The sequence below is a fragment of the Mirounga angustirostris genome, unplaced genomic scaffold, assembly GCF_029215605.1.
Source record: "Mirounga angustirostris isolate CCGP_5_RB_7025 unplaced genomic scaffold, mMirAng1.0.hap1 SCAF_5, whole genome shotgun sequence".
Lineage (NCBI taxonomy): Eukaryota > Metazoa > Chordata > Mammalia > Carnivora > Phocidae > Mirounga > Mirounga angustirostris.
The window spans coordinates 164781340-164796737 of NW_026991713.1; the positions used below are offsets into that span (position 1 = coordinate 164781340).

The 15398-nt window shown below is 44.9% G+C and overlaps 1 long non-coding RNA gene across 1 annotated transcript in view; it reads left to right on the plus strand.

The window, feature by feature from the left end:
* The window catches only part of LOC135364575 (uncharacterized), a 72125-nt gene extending 56727 nt beyond the window's left edge, over positions 1 to 15398 (plus strand). Inside the window, exons 3-4 of the long non-coding RNA XR_010411968.1 lie at positions 5693 to 6110; positions 15184 to 15398. This is a non-coding gene — a long non-coding RNA (uncharacterized LOC135364575). The remainder of the gene's footprint in view (positions 1 to 5692; positions 6111 to 15183) is intronic.

Sequence of the window (15398 nt, forward strand, 5' to 3'; positions counted from 1 at the left end):
TTTGGAGGTTACAGTCCATGGCCAGAGCCTGGTTGATGGGTTCTCTAGTGTATTGTGGAGGTGGTTGTGGAGTAACGGATTTCCTGGGGCTGCATTAGCCTGCAGATAGATGGAGGGTCACGTTGATAGTCATGAATATCCCAGCTGTCTCTGGGTCTTACCGTCACCTACTGTCATAGGGTCATCCTTGCACCATTAAGGGGAGTCTCCTAGGGTATCTTCCTGGTACTACTGAGAATTGGCAGGTTTGCTACCCCAGGGCATCCCCCAGCGCCACCCCCCCTCCTTGGCTGATGTCCACAGCCCCTTGGTAGGCCTGACCCCTGCTGGGCTAGTGGCATATCCTTGTAGACACTTGCGTCCCTGCTGAGAGCACAGTGCTCTGAAGCTTCTGGAGTTAAAAAATGTTTAAAAGTGCTAGTATTGGTCAAAGCCTTATGGGCAAGCAACACAATCAACTCAGGCTAATTAGTTTTTTTAAGACTTATTTTTATTTATTTGAGAGAGAGAAGAGAATTTTTATTTATCTGAGAAGAGCAGAGGGAGAGAGAATCCTCAGGCAGACTCCCAGCTAAGCGTGGAGCCCGACTTGGGGCTTGAGGCTGGATCCCAGGACCCTGAGATCATGACCTGAACTGAAATCAAGAGTCGGCCGCTTAACTGACTGTGCCACCCAGGCACCCCAACTTGGGCTAATTTAAAAAGAAAAGGAACTTCTTATTACAACAATATTGGATATTGGATAGTTTTCAAAATTCCTGAATGGCCAGGGAAAACATGATGGGAAGCTCTATAGATAGCAACAAAGGTCCAGGTCCTATCTGGGGGCTCTTACGGTGAAGAAAGCCGTCTCCATGATGCCCTGGCAGGACACCTGGCCTGTCCCCACTGACACTAGGACCCTGTCACTGTCCTCTCCAGAAGACACTAGATGGAGATGCGTCTACTCTCCCTGACACAGGCCGGTGGGTCTCCCCATACCCCACCTCCAGCAAAGCTGGGAAAAGCAAGTGTCTAGTGTTTTCAGCTCTTTCAGTGGGAGGTGAGCTCTGCCTCCTTAGGTGGGACATTGCCCAGGGTAGGAGCAGTTTAGATCCTGGGTACCTGGGATCTCCCACTGCCCCACCTGACACTCCAGCCTTCTCTGAGCCACAAGGCATTTGTGCACCAAGGTGCATGGTGTGGACCCCAGCGCCCATGGGAACATTTGTGAGAACTGCTCCTTCAGCCTGAGCTGCGGCCCCTCCTCACCTCCTCCAAAACCCCTGCTTAAATCTGTTCCTGGAGCAGCCTCCTCACCCAGCCAGGGTAACAGTTTGCCCACCGTACTGGATGTCAAGGAAATCATGGACACTCTTTCCTAGATACATGGAGCATTTCCGCTATTTTCTGCACAAGCAAGTGGTTGAGGGGGTCCCAGCTGGTCTGACAGAGTATCCTAAGAGGCAGTGGTGGTACTTAAACGTGTCCCGTGTCTGGGCCTAAATGGCTCCCTTCCTCCCAAGTATCCATCTGCATCTACTGACTTACATAGGGGGGGCCCTGGGGAAAAATCAACTTCAACCTTGTTCACAATTTAGAGCTCTATGAATTTGTAGGAAGGATTTGTTGGGACCAGTGGAAGCAGACCTACAGAAATTATCAAATTCCTAATGGCACTTGGTGTGATAGCCAGATGTTTAAGTGGGGCCAGGCTAAAGAGGAAAGAGCAGGTGGACCTAGGAAACAGCCTTGGGTCTGATGTCAGAAACCATCCGAGGAGTGTTTTTGTTCCAGGGAGAGCGACCATGTCTGTCAGTTAAGAAAACAGTTTTACTACTCTCCATCAGTTTGGGGCCCAAATAATAGTGTCCCAGCCTCCCCAAGTGAGCTTAGTACTGAGGGAGGGAGTTGTTTGTTTATTTGATTCTGTTATTTGCTTTTCATGGACATTCGTGGCTGGGGGAATCAGCAGGCATTTGCCCCTCAGGGAGAGGGAGAAGCAGACGCCCCGCCGAGCAGGGAGCCTGGCATGGGGCTCAGTCCCAGGACCCTGGGATCCTGACCTGAGCCGAAATCAAGAGTCTGTGGCTTAACTGACTGAGCCACCCAGGCGCCCCCTCACAACCCTATTAAGTAGATATTGTTATCATCTTCCTTCTACAACTCAGCCTTGGACAGGGCATGTGGCAGATTGCATTGTCCAAAGATGGCGACCACAGCAATATCTCCTAACCCACATGTTATTCTGCAATGTGACTTGGGTCCTCCTACCATTGAAACATGGGGTCTGTTCCCCTCCACCTGAATCCAAGCAGACTTCTGAATCTCTTGTAACCTATAGAATGCGGCAGAAATGAGGCAGTGTGACTTCCAAGGGTCAGAAAGGAGATGCACTTTCCACCTTGTTTACAGAGATACTTACCCTGCAGCTTTGAGCTGTCATGGGGCCACCATGCTATGACTAAGCTCAAAGTAACCCACACGCAGTGACCACATAGAGAGGTCCCGAAACTACATGAAGAGGGAGGGAGAGACACCCACCCAGCGAGCCCCAGCTGCTCCATTCCCTGCTGTTCCAGTTCCAACCACTGTCTGATTGCAACCACATGAAAGACACTGAGCCAACAAAGCCTTTCTGAAACCACAGACACCATGAGAAATAATAAAATGATTATTGCTGGGGCGCCTGGGTGGCTCAGTCGGTTAAGCGACTGCCTTCGGCTCAGGTCATGATCCTGGAGTCCCGGGATGGAGTCCCAGGATCGAGTCCCGCATCGGGCTCCCTGCTCGGCAGGGAGTCTGCTTCTCCCTCTGACCCTCCTCCCTCTCATGCTCTCTGTCTCTCATTCTCTCTGTCTCAAATAAATAAATAAAATCTTTTAAAAAAATGATTATTGCTGCTTTAAACCATTAAGTTTTGGGATAATTTGTAATACAGAACAGATAAGTAACAACTTGCCTGTGGCTTGTAAGTGGTGAGGCTGAAATTTGAGCTGTCAGTCTGGCGAACAAAAAGACAACACATACATACACGAAAGCACTTGTTTTTAGATCTCCAGATATACCTGGGGAGGGAAACTGATTCTTGCATAACCATCTGGTGTTCAAAATTCACAAGATCCAGTTATAACTTTATTGTGACCTTATTTGTACCTACAAGTTGATGAGGGCTGAGATATTCAAATTACATAGGAAAGTCAGAGCTTTTTTTAACAAAATACGATTGGCTTCTCTCTAGCATGTGAATGACAAGAGTCAAAACTGCTTCTCTGGGGCGCCTGAGTGGCTCAGTCGGTTGGATGCGGACTCTAAGGTCATGATCTCAGGGTCGTGGGATCCATGCTCAGCAGAGGAGTCTGGGGATTTTCTCTCTTTTCCTCTCCCTCTGCCCCTCCCCTCGCCCCCTCCTCCGCGTACTCGCTGGCGCCTGTGCGTGCTTTCTCTCTCAAATAAATAAATAAATCTTAAAAAAAAAAAACAGTGCTTCTCAAAGACTCACCCTAGAGGGGAGGGGCTGGTTAAAAAATGCAGATTCCCAAGTGCCACCTGAATCTCTGAATCTGAATCTCTTAAAGGTAGTACCCAGAATCTGAATTTTTACCAACTCTCCAGGGATTGGTTTTTTTTTTTTTTTAAGATTTTATTTATTTGACAGAGAGAGACACAGCGAGAGAGGGAACACAAGCAGGGGGAGCGGGAGAGGGAGAAGCAGGCTTCCCGCAGAGCAGGGAGCCCGATGTGGGGCTCGATCCCAGGACCCTGAGATCACGACCTGAGCTGAAGGCAGACGCTTAACGACTGAGTCACCCAGGCGCCCCTCTCCAGGGATTCTTAAGCAACATCAGAATTTGAAAACAACTGCTCTATGACCAATATCATTTAACCTAGAGAATATTCCAGGTGGGGCTTACTAATCACCCTCCCCAGGAATATCAGGCACTCACCAACCCTTCAATCGATGTTATTGCCTGAATTTGCCTGATCATAAGGATCACCTGGAGGCTTGGCAAAAATACGCATTCCCAGGCTGCTGCTCTGCTGTGAATCCGGTAAGAAGCGACGCCCAGGAATCTGCATTTTACATTAGGTTGTTAAATGTTCTTTAAGTAACTACACAATTCGACGTGTTTCATGTAGTTATTGGAATACATATCCGTTCAATTTGGGATAGCATTTACCCAATATGATAATCTTCATCTTCAAATAGCAGTTTATTTTAAGCCATTGCTTTTGGAAAAACTTAAGTTCACAGAATGCTGCATTTTTCTTTTCTCCATAGAGACCAAGATAACAATAGTCAAAATTTATTGAGCACCTACGATGTGCCAGGCACCATGTATTTAACCCTCCTCAAACCCTCTGAGGCAGGTGCGCACGTCCCCATTTTACAGTGGAGGGAGGTTAAGTACCTTTTAAGATTTTATTTATTTATTCATAAGAGACAGAGAGAGAGAGAGGCAGACTCTCTGCTGAGCAGGGAGCCTGATGCGGGACTCGATCCCAGGACCCTGGGGTCATGACCTGAGCCGAAGGCAGACGGTTAACCATCTGAGCCACCCAGGCACCTGAGATGTATTTCTAATATAAAAGAGGTTTATCTTGTGCTGTGTGTGACTCCTGGCCAAAAGGTTGTCGGAAGAGGCCTCGTTCCTTCTAAAAAACAAGGGAAGATCACCAACAAAATTATTAAAGACAATAAAGCCTTTTGTTAATGATTTTCGAGTTTTTATTCTTGGGCTACCTGTGAATTGTTGAGGAGGTCATAGGGTATCTTGGGAAGTCTCTAATTAGGAAGTTTTAAACAAAATGGTAAAATTTCATAGGAGTTGCGTTTGAAGACAACTGCTTTTTTTTTTTTTTAAGAAACTCTCCATGTTTTTTTTTTTTTTTTAAGATTTTATTTACTTATTTGTCAGAGAGAGAGAGAGCACAAGCAGAGGGAGAAGCAGGCTTCCTGCTGAGCGGGGAGCCCGATGCGGGACTCGATCCCGGGACTCCAGGATCATGACCTGAGCCGAAGGCAGTCGTTTAACCAACTGAGCCACCCAGGCGCCCTGAAGACAACTGCTTTTAACACATGATGCCACTAGGAATTCAGCATCTTGGCAGGGGTTTATTTATTATGTGTTTTGCTTTAAACAGAAAGCATACACATTGATTAGCTTGAAAGTGTCCTTGTCCTCATAGAGTGAGGGAAGTGCATGCAAGAAAAGAAAGTGTGGGGTGCAGGGACAGCTGGGTACAGCCGTCATATGTCTTTGCTGCTGGCTGGGATATGGACTGTGGGCAAATTGACTCACCTCTTTAGGGCATATGAGCCTCCTCAGAGACTCTCAGAAATCCTTAGGGAGAGAACCCTATGAAACCAGGGCTTGCTGCCGTCACACAGATTGAATATTCTTGGTGATAGAATGTGGGAGAATGCAGAGACATTTAGGTAGCCCAGCAGGATGAAAAATGGTCTGGAAATGGCCATGAAGACAGAAAGATGCCCCAGCCAACCTCCCGCTGGGACTATGGGGAAAACATTGATTAGGTCACAGCAGGTCTCCAGCGAGAGACTAGGTTTGGTAAGTAAGAGAACTGGAGAACTAGAAGGAAAAGAGTGTGTTTCAGTTACTCTTGCTGCATAATGTATAACCCCTTAGCTTCAGAGGCTTAAAAAACAATCTTTTTTTTTTTTCTTCTTCTTCTTTCATGGTTCTGGGAGTTGACGATTCAGCTAGGTGGTTTTCGCTTGGGTTCCTCATGCTGTTGCTGTGATTGGGGCTGGAGTTACCGCAAAGCCTTCTTCAGTCCCATGTCTGGTGACTAATGTTGGCTGCAGAGGAGACCTGGGGCTGTTGGCTGGGAGATCTAAATGCAGCGGCCTGGGCTTCCTCACAGCATGGCGGCTGGGTTCAGAGAGCAAACATCCCAAGAAGACCCTGAGGAAGGAGTATCACCTTTTATGATCTAGCCTCAGAAGGTACAGAGGGTCACTTCTGCCACAGTCACAGACCCTCTTGGACTCAAAGGAACATAGACCCCACCCTGACCAGAGCAGGGTCAACATCACCATGAAGAAGAACATGTGGCATGGGGGATCTCGTTGCAGCCATCTTAGAAAATGCAGTCTGCCATAAAGCGTAAGTACAAAATGCAGAGTATTGGAACTTAAGAATTCAGAAATCTAACCATTCAAAAGGATCACAAGGGCCACTCCTATGGGCAGTTTACATGGAATCAAAGTAAAGGTCATCAGACATGAGGAAGATATGGGATGATGAGTCAGGGGAATTGCATGGCCATCACATGGCCACTGACATCCTCAGGAAAGCTGAGGACTTGAGAGAAGTATGGTGAAGGCAGAGAGGGCAAACACTATTGTAAAAGCTTCTGAGTTTTGCCTTTGGTTCTGGGGGTGGTAAAAAAAAGTAATCCCTGTGGGGAGGACTTCTCTTATTAGATCATAGCACAGGAGCTAAGAACATGGAAGCCAGACTGCTGGCACTTGAATCCCAGTTCTACAGCTTATTAGCTATGTGATGTTTGGCCTCTCTGAGCCTCGGTTTCCCAATCTGTAAACCATAGAAAACAATAGTTCCTACATCAACAGTTGTTGGCAGGATTAAATGAGTTAATACAGGTAAAGAACTTACAACAGGAGGACAGGGATATGAGGCCTGGTGGGGGAGGTCACAGGCTTCAGAGTTCCTATTGGAGCTCTGGGACCAAGCTTAGGCTATCAGTCAGGATACCTGTGCTGGAATCGATGGATCTTGGGAGGAAGGGACCTCCATGAAGACCTATCCAAGGGTCCTCAGGCTGCCCCAGCGTGGTATGTAAGATGGCCGTGTGCAGATGAAATCTCAGCAGACTTCAGGATTTAACCCTGGGTTCAGCCTACTGCAGACCACAGGGAAATAACTCTTTTCACCTTGACGCAGACTCAGACACAAGACCTTGGAACTTAGTTAACTGATAGAGTAGAATAGAAGGGGAGAGGCAGTGAACAATCCACTAGGAACAAGCAGAGCATCCAGGTTAAATTGAGAGGTGGTTTCCCAGAGGGAAGCCACATAGGTGGAAAGAGGAAGGGCACTTGAATCAGACAGGCCTGGGTCCTAATTGAAGTTCTACCTCTTTTCTTTTTTTTTTTTTCAACTCCAGTTAGATAGCATACAGTATAGTATGAGTTTCAGGTGTACAGCATAGTGATTCAACACTTCCATACAACACCTGGTGTGAAGCTCTACCTCTTAAGTAATTGGGCAACTTAATCCTCTGAGACTTACTGGAGATAATGATACTTACCCTATACAGATCTTAGGAAGTTTAATTATGTCATATCAAGGGGCTGACACAGTGTCCAGCACTTAGATGTGTGCTCAGCCTCTTCACCTGGTGGGTCAGCAGGTCATCTGTATACATAGGATGTGTACTGGTCCACTCCTCATCAGTATTTAAAAATGAGCATTTCCTCTGTACTGATAGTTATGAAATGATATCAGAATCCACTATCCCTTGAGGAACTGGAGGGTGTTATGCTGAGCGAAATAAGTCAATCAGAGAAAGACATGTATCATATGACCTCACTGATATGAGGAATTCTTAATCTCAGGAAACAAACTGAGGGTTGCTGGAGTGGTGGGGGCTGGGAGGGATGGGGTGGCTGGGTGATAGACACTGGGGAGGGTATGTGCTATGGTGAGCACTGTGAATTGTGCAAGAATGTTGAATCACAGACCTGTACCTCTGAAACAAATAATGCAATATATATTAAAAAAAAAAAAAAGAAGATAGCAGGAGGGGAAGAATGAAGGGGGGGAAATCAGAGGGGGAGATAAACCATGAGAGACGATGGACTCTGAAAAACAAACTGAGGGTTCTAGAAGGGAGGTGGGTGGGAGGATGGATTAGCCTGGTGATGGGTATTAAAGAGGGCACGTTCTGCATGGAGCATGGGGTGTTATACGAAAACAATGGATCGTGGAACACCACATCAAAAACTAATGATGTAATGTATGGTGATTAACATAACAATTAAAAAAAGAAAAAAAAAAGAATCCACTATCCCTTGAATGAGAAACTGACACGTCCATCCTCTCAATAGGACATTTACTTTGAGTGGTATTTTCCTGAAGGGCCCTGGGAGACCTGGGCTTTCACAGATTCTGCTGTAGAAAGATATCTGACCAGCTGCTTCCAATACTGACCTACTATATCCTTGCTGTGAACTTCCCCGAACAAAAAATGTAGAGTAGAGCATTCTAACTCAGCAAAGGAGGTTTGGGGTCATGAACGAGCTTATGGAAACATTTTTGGATGGTAGATTAAGCCAACACAGAAAATACAAAAATACTAATACGGAAATATTGGATAAAACGTTCTCAGAAGGGGCACCTGGGTGGCTCAGCCATTGGGCGTCTGCCTTTGGCTCAGGTCATGATCCTGGGGTCCTGGGATCGAGCCCCGCGTTGGGCTCCCCACTCGGAGGAGAGCCTGCTTCTCCCTCTCCTTCTGCTGCTCCCTGTGCTTGTGCTCACTCTCTCTCTCTCTGTCAAAGAAATTAAAAAAAAAAGTTCTCAGAAAAAAAACTTCATCACACAGCCAAGCTTAGCAGAAGAAAGGCACATCTCTAGGTGTTGATGAAAGATAGACCTTAAAACCAGCACAGGGAGTGGAGAGGCAGGGGATTGTAGTGGCAGTGGTCCGGGGGGGATGTCGCCGTGGATGTTGGCCCCAGAAGCCAAGGTGATGAGCTACAGCAGAGATCCCTGCCGGACCGAATGAAAGGGAATGGGGAGAGAGTCTTTGGGAGCACAGACTGGGAGGTTTCCTGAATGAGGTAGCATTCAAGCAGGTCTCATTCATTCATTCACCCATTCACCAAGTACTGCGCCAGGTACTTGGAATAGAGAAGACCCAGCCACTGGCCTCATGGAATTTGCAGTTAGTGGAGACAGGCGTTAAGTGAGCAATTTACAATGCAGAAGCTCTTTATGCACACTTTTTAAACAGCTTTATTGAGATATAATTCACATACCATAAAAAAACACCCTTGTAAAGTGGTTTTAGTATATTCATATAGGTATGCTTCCACCACTGCTATCGAATTCCAGAACATTAAAATACCCCGCAAAAGAAACTGAATGCCCATTAGCAGTCCCTCCACATTTTCCTTCACCCCAGCCCCTGGTTACCACAAACCTGCTTTCTCTCTCTAGGGGTTTGCCTATTCTGGACATTTCATTTAAAAGGAATCATACAATATAGTATAGCTTTTTATGTCTTCTTTACTAAGTATGTTTTCAAAGTCCATCCATGTTGTAGCATGTGTCAGTATTTAGTATTTCTGTGGCCGAATAGTAATATTCCATGGTAGGCATATACTACATTCTGTTTACTGAACATTCCTTGGCCACAGGAATAATGCTCCCATGAACAGTCCTGTATAAGTTTGTGTGTGGACACATGTTTTCAGTTCTTTCAGATATATACCTGGAAGTGGAAATGCTGGGTCATATGGTAATTCTGTGCTTAACATTTTGAGGAATTGCCAAATTGTTTTCCAAGTGACTGCACCATTTTACATTCCCCACCAGCAATGTATGAAGTTTCCATCTGTGCATAAATTTTGACGTTTACATTCTTGAATTGGAAATCAATCTCCCAGAGTTGTGCCCACTAGCGGAAGACCTTGGTTCCCTGTTGGTACTGTAGAAAGGCTGATGAACAGCTTTGCCTGTCTGGGAGCAGAGGGGCTTCTTCTCTACAACAACAGGGGCTCTCCTCTATGAGCCCCCGACAGGGACACCCTCACCTAGCTTCTCCCACAACGTAAGCTCTGTGAGGCAAGGGCCGTTGCTTGTCTTCTCCACTATGGCTCCAACTCTTGCAGTTGTTCCTGCACATAGTAGGTGCTCAATAAATATTTGTGGAATAAATGAATGGATTAGCCTCCTCTTTTGTCTGTGCAGTCACCTCTTTCTGCTTCTGGGAATAGCACTTTTTTGTTCTTTGGGAGGACTGCTCCTTCGTAGAATCTTCTATGGGTGTGTGGGGCTGCCATCTTCAGCACTCTTTCTAGCTACAGGACCTAAGGCTGGTCAACCTGGAATTCTTCATCAGGATTTTAAAAATTGGTTGAAGGGATGATAGGCAGTTCCTTTCTGGTAGGAGAAAACAAAGATGCAAGATGGAGGAAGTACAGTGGTTACTTTTGCTTCTGAATGCACAAAGCTGTCCTGAGAGGACAAAATCAACACACAGAGGTGGGAGATGGGCAGAGAAAGTCCTGATGGGGTTTGAGTCCCTGGCCTGGTGAACTGGGTGTGTGTTACCAGACTCCTCACTATTACAGATTTTATTTATTTATTTGATAGAGAGATAGAGAGAACCAGAGAGCACAAGGAGGGGGGGATGGCAAAGGGAGAGGGAGAAGTAGGCTCCTTGCTGAGTAGAGCCCCATGCAGGGCTTGACTCCAGGCCCCGGGGATCATGACCTGAGCAGAAGGCAGACGCTTAACTGACTGAGCCACCCAGGCGCCCCAGAGTCCTCACTATTACAACAGAGGTGGGAAAGCCTTCCAGAAGAAAGAGCTATGTAAGCTGTGAATAGGTAGAAGTTTGAAATCTCCAAGGTGAGAGGTAGTGGAATGTATGTGAGGAATTCAAAGTCTCTTCTATTGTTCAGCAAAAAAAAACACCACCAAGAGAGGGAAAAGGAAAGACACAGTGTGGGAGAAGATATCTGCAATACACATATTGACAAAGGATTTGTATCCAGAATATATAAAGAACTTCTATAATCCAATAAGACAGTCTATATTGCCAAGGGTTGGTGAGGATGTAGAGTATAAGGAAATCTCATACACTGCTAATGGGAGTTTAAATTGGTATAACCACTTTGGAAAGCTGTGGGGTAGTATGGTGGCCCTGGTGGTACCATGCTTAGGTCTTCCTTCAAGACAGCCACCTGCAAGGGGGCCAGTCAGCCAATAGCCCCCAGCTGCCATGCCTTTGGATCCACCGCGGTGTTCATGCTGACGCCATGCCTTTTCCAGGCTGCCCCAAAGCAGTGACTGTGAGTGGCAGAGGTACTAGTTCCAGGCCATCCTGCCTTGCAGACAGCTCCTGTGATGGACGGTCTGTATGCTGGCTGAGACTGCAGGGCTTTCCCAGTGGTCAGACCTGCACTGTGGTCTGGAGGTCCCCCGTGGCCACTCTTGCTCCCTCTCTCCTTTATCCTTGGCAGACACTGCCCTCCGTAAATCCCTTGCACATCTAATCCTACCTTGGCATCTGCTTTGTGGAAGACCTGAACTGACAGAGGCAGTATGTACTAACAGTGTCTGACTCTAATCCCACTCCTGGATGTATTCCCAGTAGAAATGAGTGCTTATGTCCACCAAAAGATGTTTGCAGGGTGTTCATAGCAACTTAATTCATAACAGCTAAAACAGGGTCAATGTCTATCAACAGTGGAGAGAATGGATAGATAAAATTGTGGTTATGGAGAGGAACAAGACAGGGATGCCCACCATTGTTATTTAACATAGTACTGGAAATCTTAGCCTAAGCAATCAGACAACAAAAAGAAATAAAAGGCATCTAAATCTGCAAGGGAGAAGTCAAACTTTCACTATTTGCAGACAACATGATACTCTATTTAGAAAACCCGAGGGACTCCACCAAAAAATTGCTAGAACTAATATATGAGTTCAGCAAAGTCGCAGGATATAAAATCAACATAACAGAAATCTGTTGCATTCCTGTACACGAACAATGAAGCAGCAGAAAAAGGAATCAAGGAATCAGGATTAATCCCATTTACAATTGCACCTAAAATAATAACATACCTAGGAATAAACCTAATCAAAGATGGTAAAAGAACTGTACTCTGAACATTTATGAAAGAAATTGAGGAAGACACAAAGAAATGGAAAAACGTTCATGCTCATGGATTGGAAGAACAAACATCGTTAAAATGTCTATACTACCCAAAGGAATCTACACATTTAATGCAATTCCTATCAAAATACCACCAGCATTTTTCACAGAGCTACAACAAACAATCCTAAAATTTGTATGGAACCAGAAAAGACCCCCAAATAGTCAAAGCAATCCTGAAAAAGAAAAGCAAGCTGGAAGCATCACAATTCCAGATTTCAAGCTATACTACAAAGCTGTAGTCATCAAGAGAGTATGGTACTGGCATAAAAACCGACACATAGAACGATGGAACAAAATAGAAAACCCCGAAATGGATCCATGGCTATATGGTGAATTAATCTTTGACAAAGCAGGAAGGAATACCCAATGGAAGAAAGACAGTCTTTTCAACAAATGATGCTGGGAAAACTGGACAGCAACGTGCAGAAGAATGAAACTGGACCATTTTCTTACACCATACACAAAAATAAATTCAAAATGGATTAAATACCTAAATGTGAGGCCTGAAACCATAAAATCCTAGAGGAGAACACAGGCAGCAACTTCTTTGATGTTGGCCGTAGCAACCTTTTACTAGACATGTCTGTAGAGGCAAAGGAAACAAAAGCAAAAATGAACTGTGGGGACTTCTTCAAGATAAAAAACTTCTGCACAGTGAAGGAAACAAACAAAACTAAAAGGCAGCCTCCAGAATGGGAGAAGATATTTGCAAATGACGTCTCTGATAAAGGGCTGATATCCAAAATCTAGAAAGAACTTAACCAAACTCAACACCCAAAAAACAAATAATCCCGTCAAGAAATGGGCAGAAGGGCGCCTGGGTGGCTCAGTTGGTTAAGCGACTGCCTTCGGCTCAGGTCATGATCCTGGAGTCCCTGGATCAAGTCCCGCATCGGGCTCCCTGCTCAGCAGGGAGTCTGCTTCTCCCTCTGACCCTCCTTCCTCTCATGCTCTCTGTCTCTCATTCTCTCTCTCGCAAATAAAAAAAAATAATAATAAAAAATTAAAAAAATAATAAATGGGCAGAAGACGTGAACAGATATTTTTTTCAAAGAAGACATACAGATGGCCAATAGACACGTGAAAAGATGCTCAATATCACTCATCATCAGGGAACTACAAATCAAAACCACAATGAGATACCACCTCACACCAGTCGGAATGGCTAAAATTAACAACTCAGGAAACAACAGATGTTGGCGAGGATGTGGAGAAAGGGGAACCCTCTTACACTGTTGGTGGGAATGCAAACTGGTTGTAGCCACTCTGGAGAACAGTATGGAGGTTCCTCAAAAAGTTAAAGATAGAATTACCGTATGATACAGCAATTGCATTACTAGGTATTTACCCAAAGGATACAAAAATACTGATTCAAAGGGACAGACACATGCACCCTGATGTTTATAGCAGCATTATCACAGTAGCCAAATTATGGGAAGAGCCCAAATGTTCATCAACTGATGAATGGATGAAGAAGATGTGGTGCGTACACACACACACACACACACACACACACACACACACACACAATGGAGTATTATTCAGCAATTAAGAAGAATGAAATATTGCCATTTGCAATGACGTGGATGGAATTAGAGTGTGTTATACTAAGCGAAATAAGTCAGTAAGAGACACCATATGATTTCACACTATGTGGAATTTAAGAAACAAAACAGATGAACATATGGGACGAGGTAAAAAAAAAAAAAAAGAGGAGAGAGGGAGGCAAACCATACGAGACTCTTAACTACAGAGAACAAATTGAGGGTTGATGGAGGGAGGTGGTGCGGGGATGGGCTAATTGGATGACGGATATTAAGGAGGGTACTTGTTATGATGAGCACTGGGTGTTATATATAAGTGATGAATCACTACATTCTATTCTTGAAACCAGTATTACACTATATGTTAACTAACTAGAATTTAAATAAAAATTTGAAACAAAAAAATAAGATATAAAGTAAAATAGGGGTTATTCATATAATGAACTATAACACAGCAATGAAAAATAACAATAGCTATGTACAATAGCATGGATAGACCTCACAGACATAATGATAGTGAAAGAAGCCAGATGATCAATGGATCTCACCAAGTCAGGAAAGGAATATAGAAGGAGGGGGGTTGCAGGAGAATGACTTCACTCAGATTTATGGAAACCACTAGAGAGTTAAGAGTGGTGATCTTTCTGAGGACTGTGGTAGGCAGCCTGTAAGATAACTCCCAGTAATCCTCTCTCCTGGTTTCCGTGCTTTTGTGCAGTGCGGATTGGACCTAGAGACTAGCATCTTTTTTCCCCCTCCAGCTTTATTAAGAAATAATTGGCATATAACACTGTATAAGTTTAAAGTATACAACATGTGATTTGATATACATATGTATTGTTAGATGACTACCACAATAAGGTCCGTTAACACATTCATCACCTCATGTAATTACCTTTTGTATGTGTATGTGGTGAGAATGTTTAAGATTTATTCTCCTAGCAACTTTCAAGCATATAATACAGTATTATTAGCTACATTCACCATGCTGTAACTTCGACCCCCAGAACTTATTCATCTTATAATTGGACGTTTGTACCCTTTGACCAACATCTTCCCATTTCCCCCACCCTCCAGCCTCTGCCAGTCACCAATCTACTATCTGTTTCTGAGTTTGGCTTTTTTAGACTCCACATACAAGTGAGATTGTAGAGTATTTGTCTTTCTTGGTCTGACTTATTTCACTTACAGTAATGTCCTCAAGATTCATCAATGTTGTCTCAAATGATAGGATTTCCTTCAGTTTTATGGCTGAATAATATTCCATTGTATGTACAATACCACATTTTCTTTATCCATTCATCCTTTTTTTTTTTAAAGATTTATTTATTTGAGAGAGAGAGAGCAGGGGCAGGGGCAGAGGGAGAGAAACTTCAAGCAGACTCCCCGCTGAGCACAGAGCCTGCTGGGGGGCTCGATGGTCCCGGGGCTCTACCGTGCAGGGGCTCCACCATGGCCATATGATCCCCATTGAGTGGGACCCTGTCACATGGCTTGGTCCCACAGCCCATGAGATCATGACTTGAGCTGAAACCAAGAGCTGGACGCTCAACCGACTGAGCCACCCGGGTGCCCCTTTATCCATTCATCCTTGATGGACACTTAGGTGTGGACCAGCTTCTAAGTAATAGAGTAAGTAAAAGTGATTGGCTGTCTATTCTGAGATTAGATTACAACAAAAACTGTGGCTTCTATTTCCCTTTCTTATTCCTTGCCCTAGGGGAAGATAGCAGCTTCTTATGGAGAGGTACAAGTGGCTGGAACTAATGAAGGACCTGAGGCCTGCCAATGGCATTTGAGTGAGCTTGAAAGGATTCTCCTGCCTTGAGATGCTTGCAGCCCTGGCTGAGTTGAGTGCAGCTTTGTGAGAGACCCTGAGCCAGAGGACCCAGCAAAATGGCACCCACATCCCTGACACACAGAAATTGTGAGAAA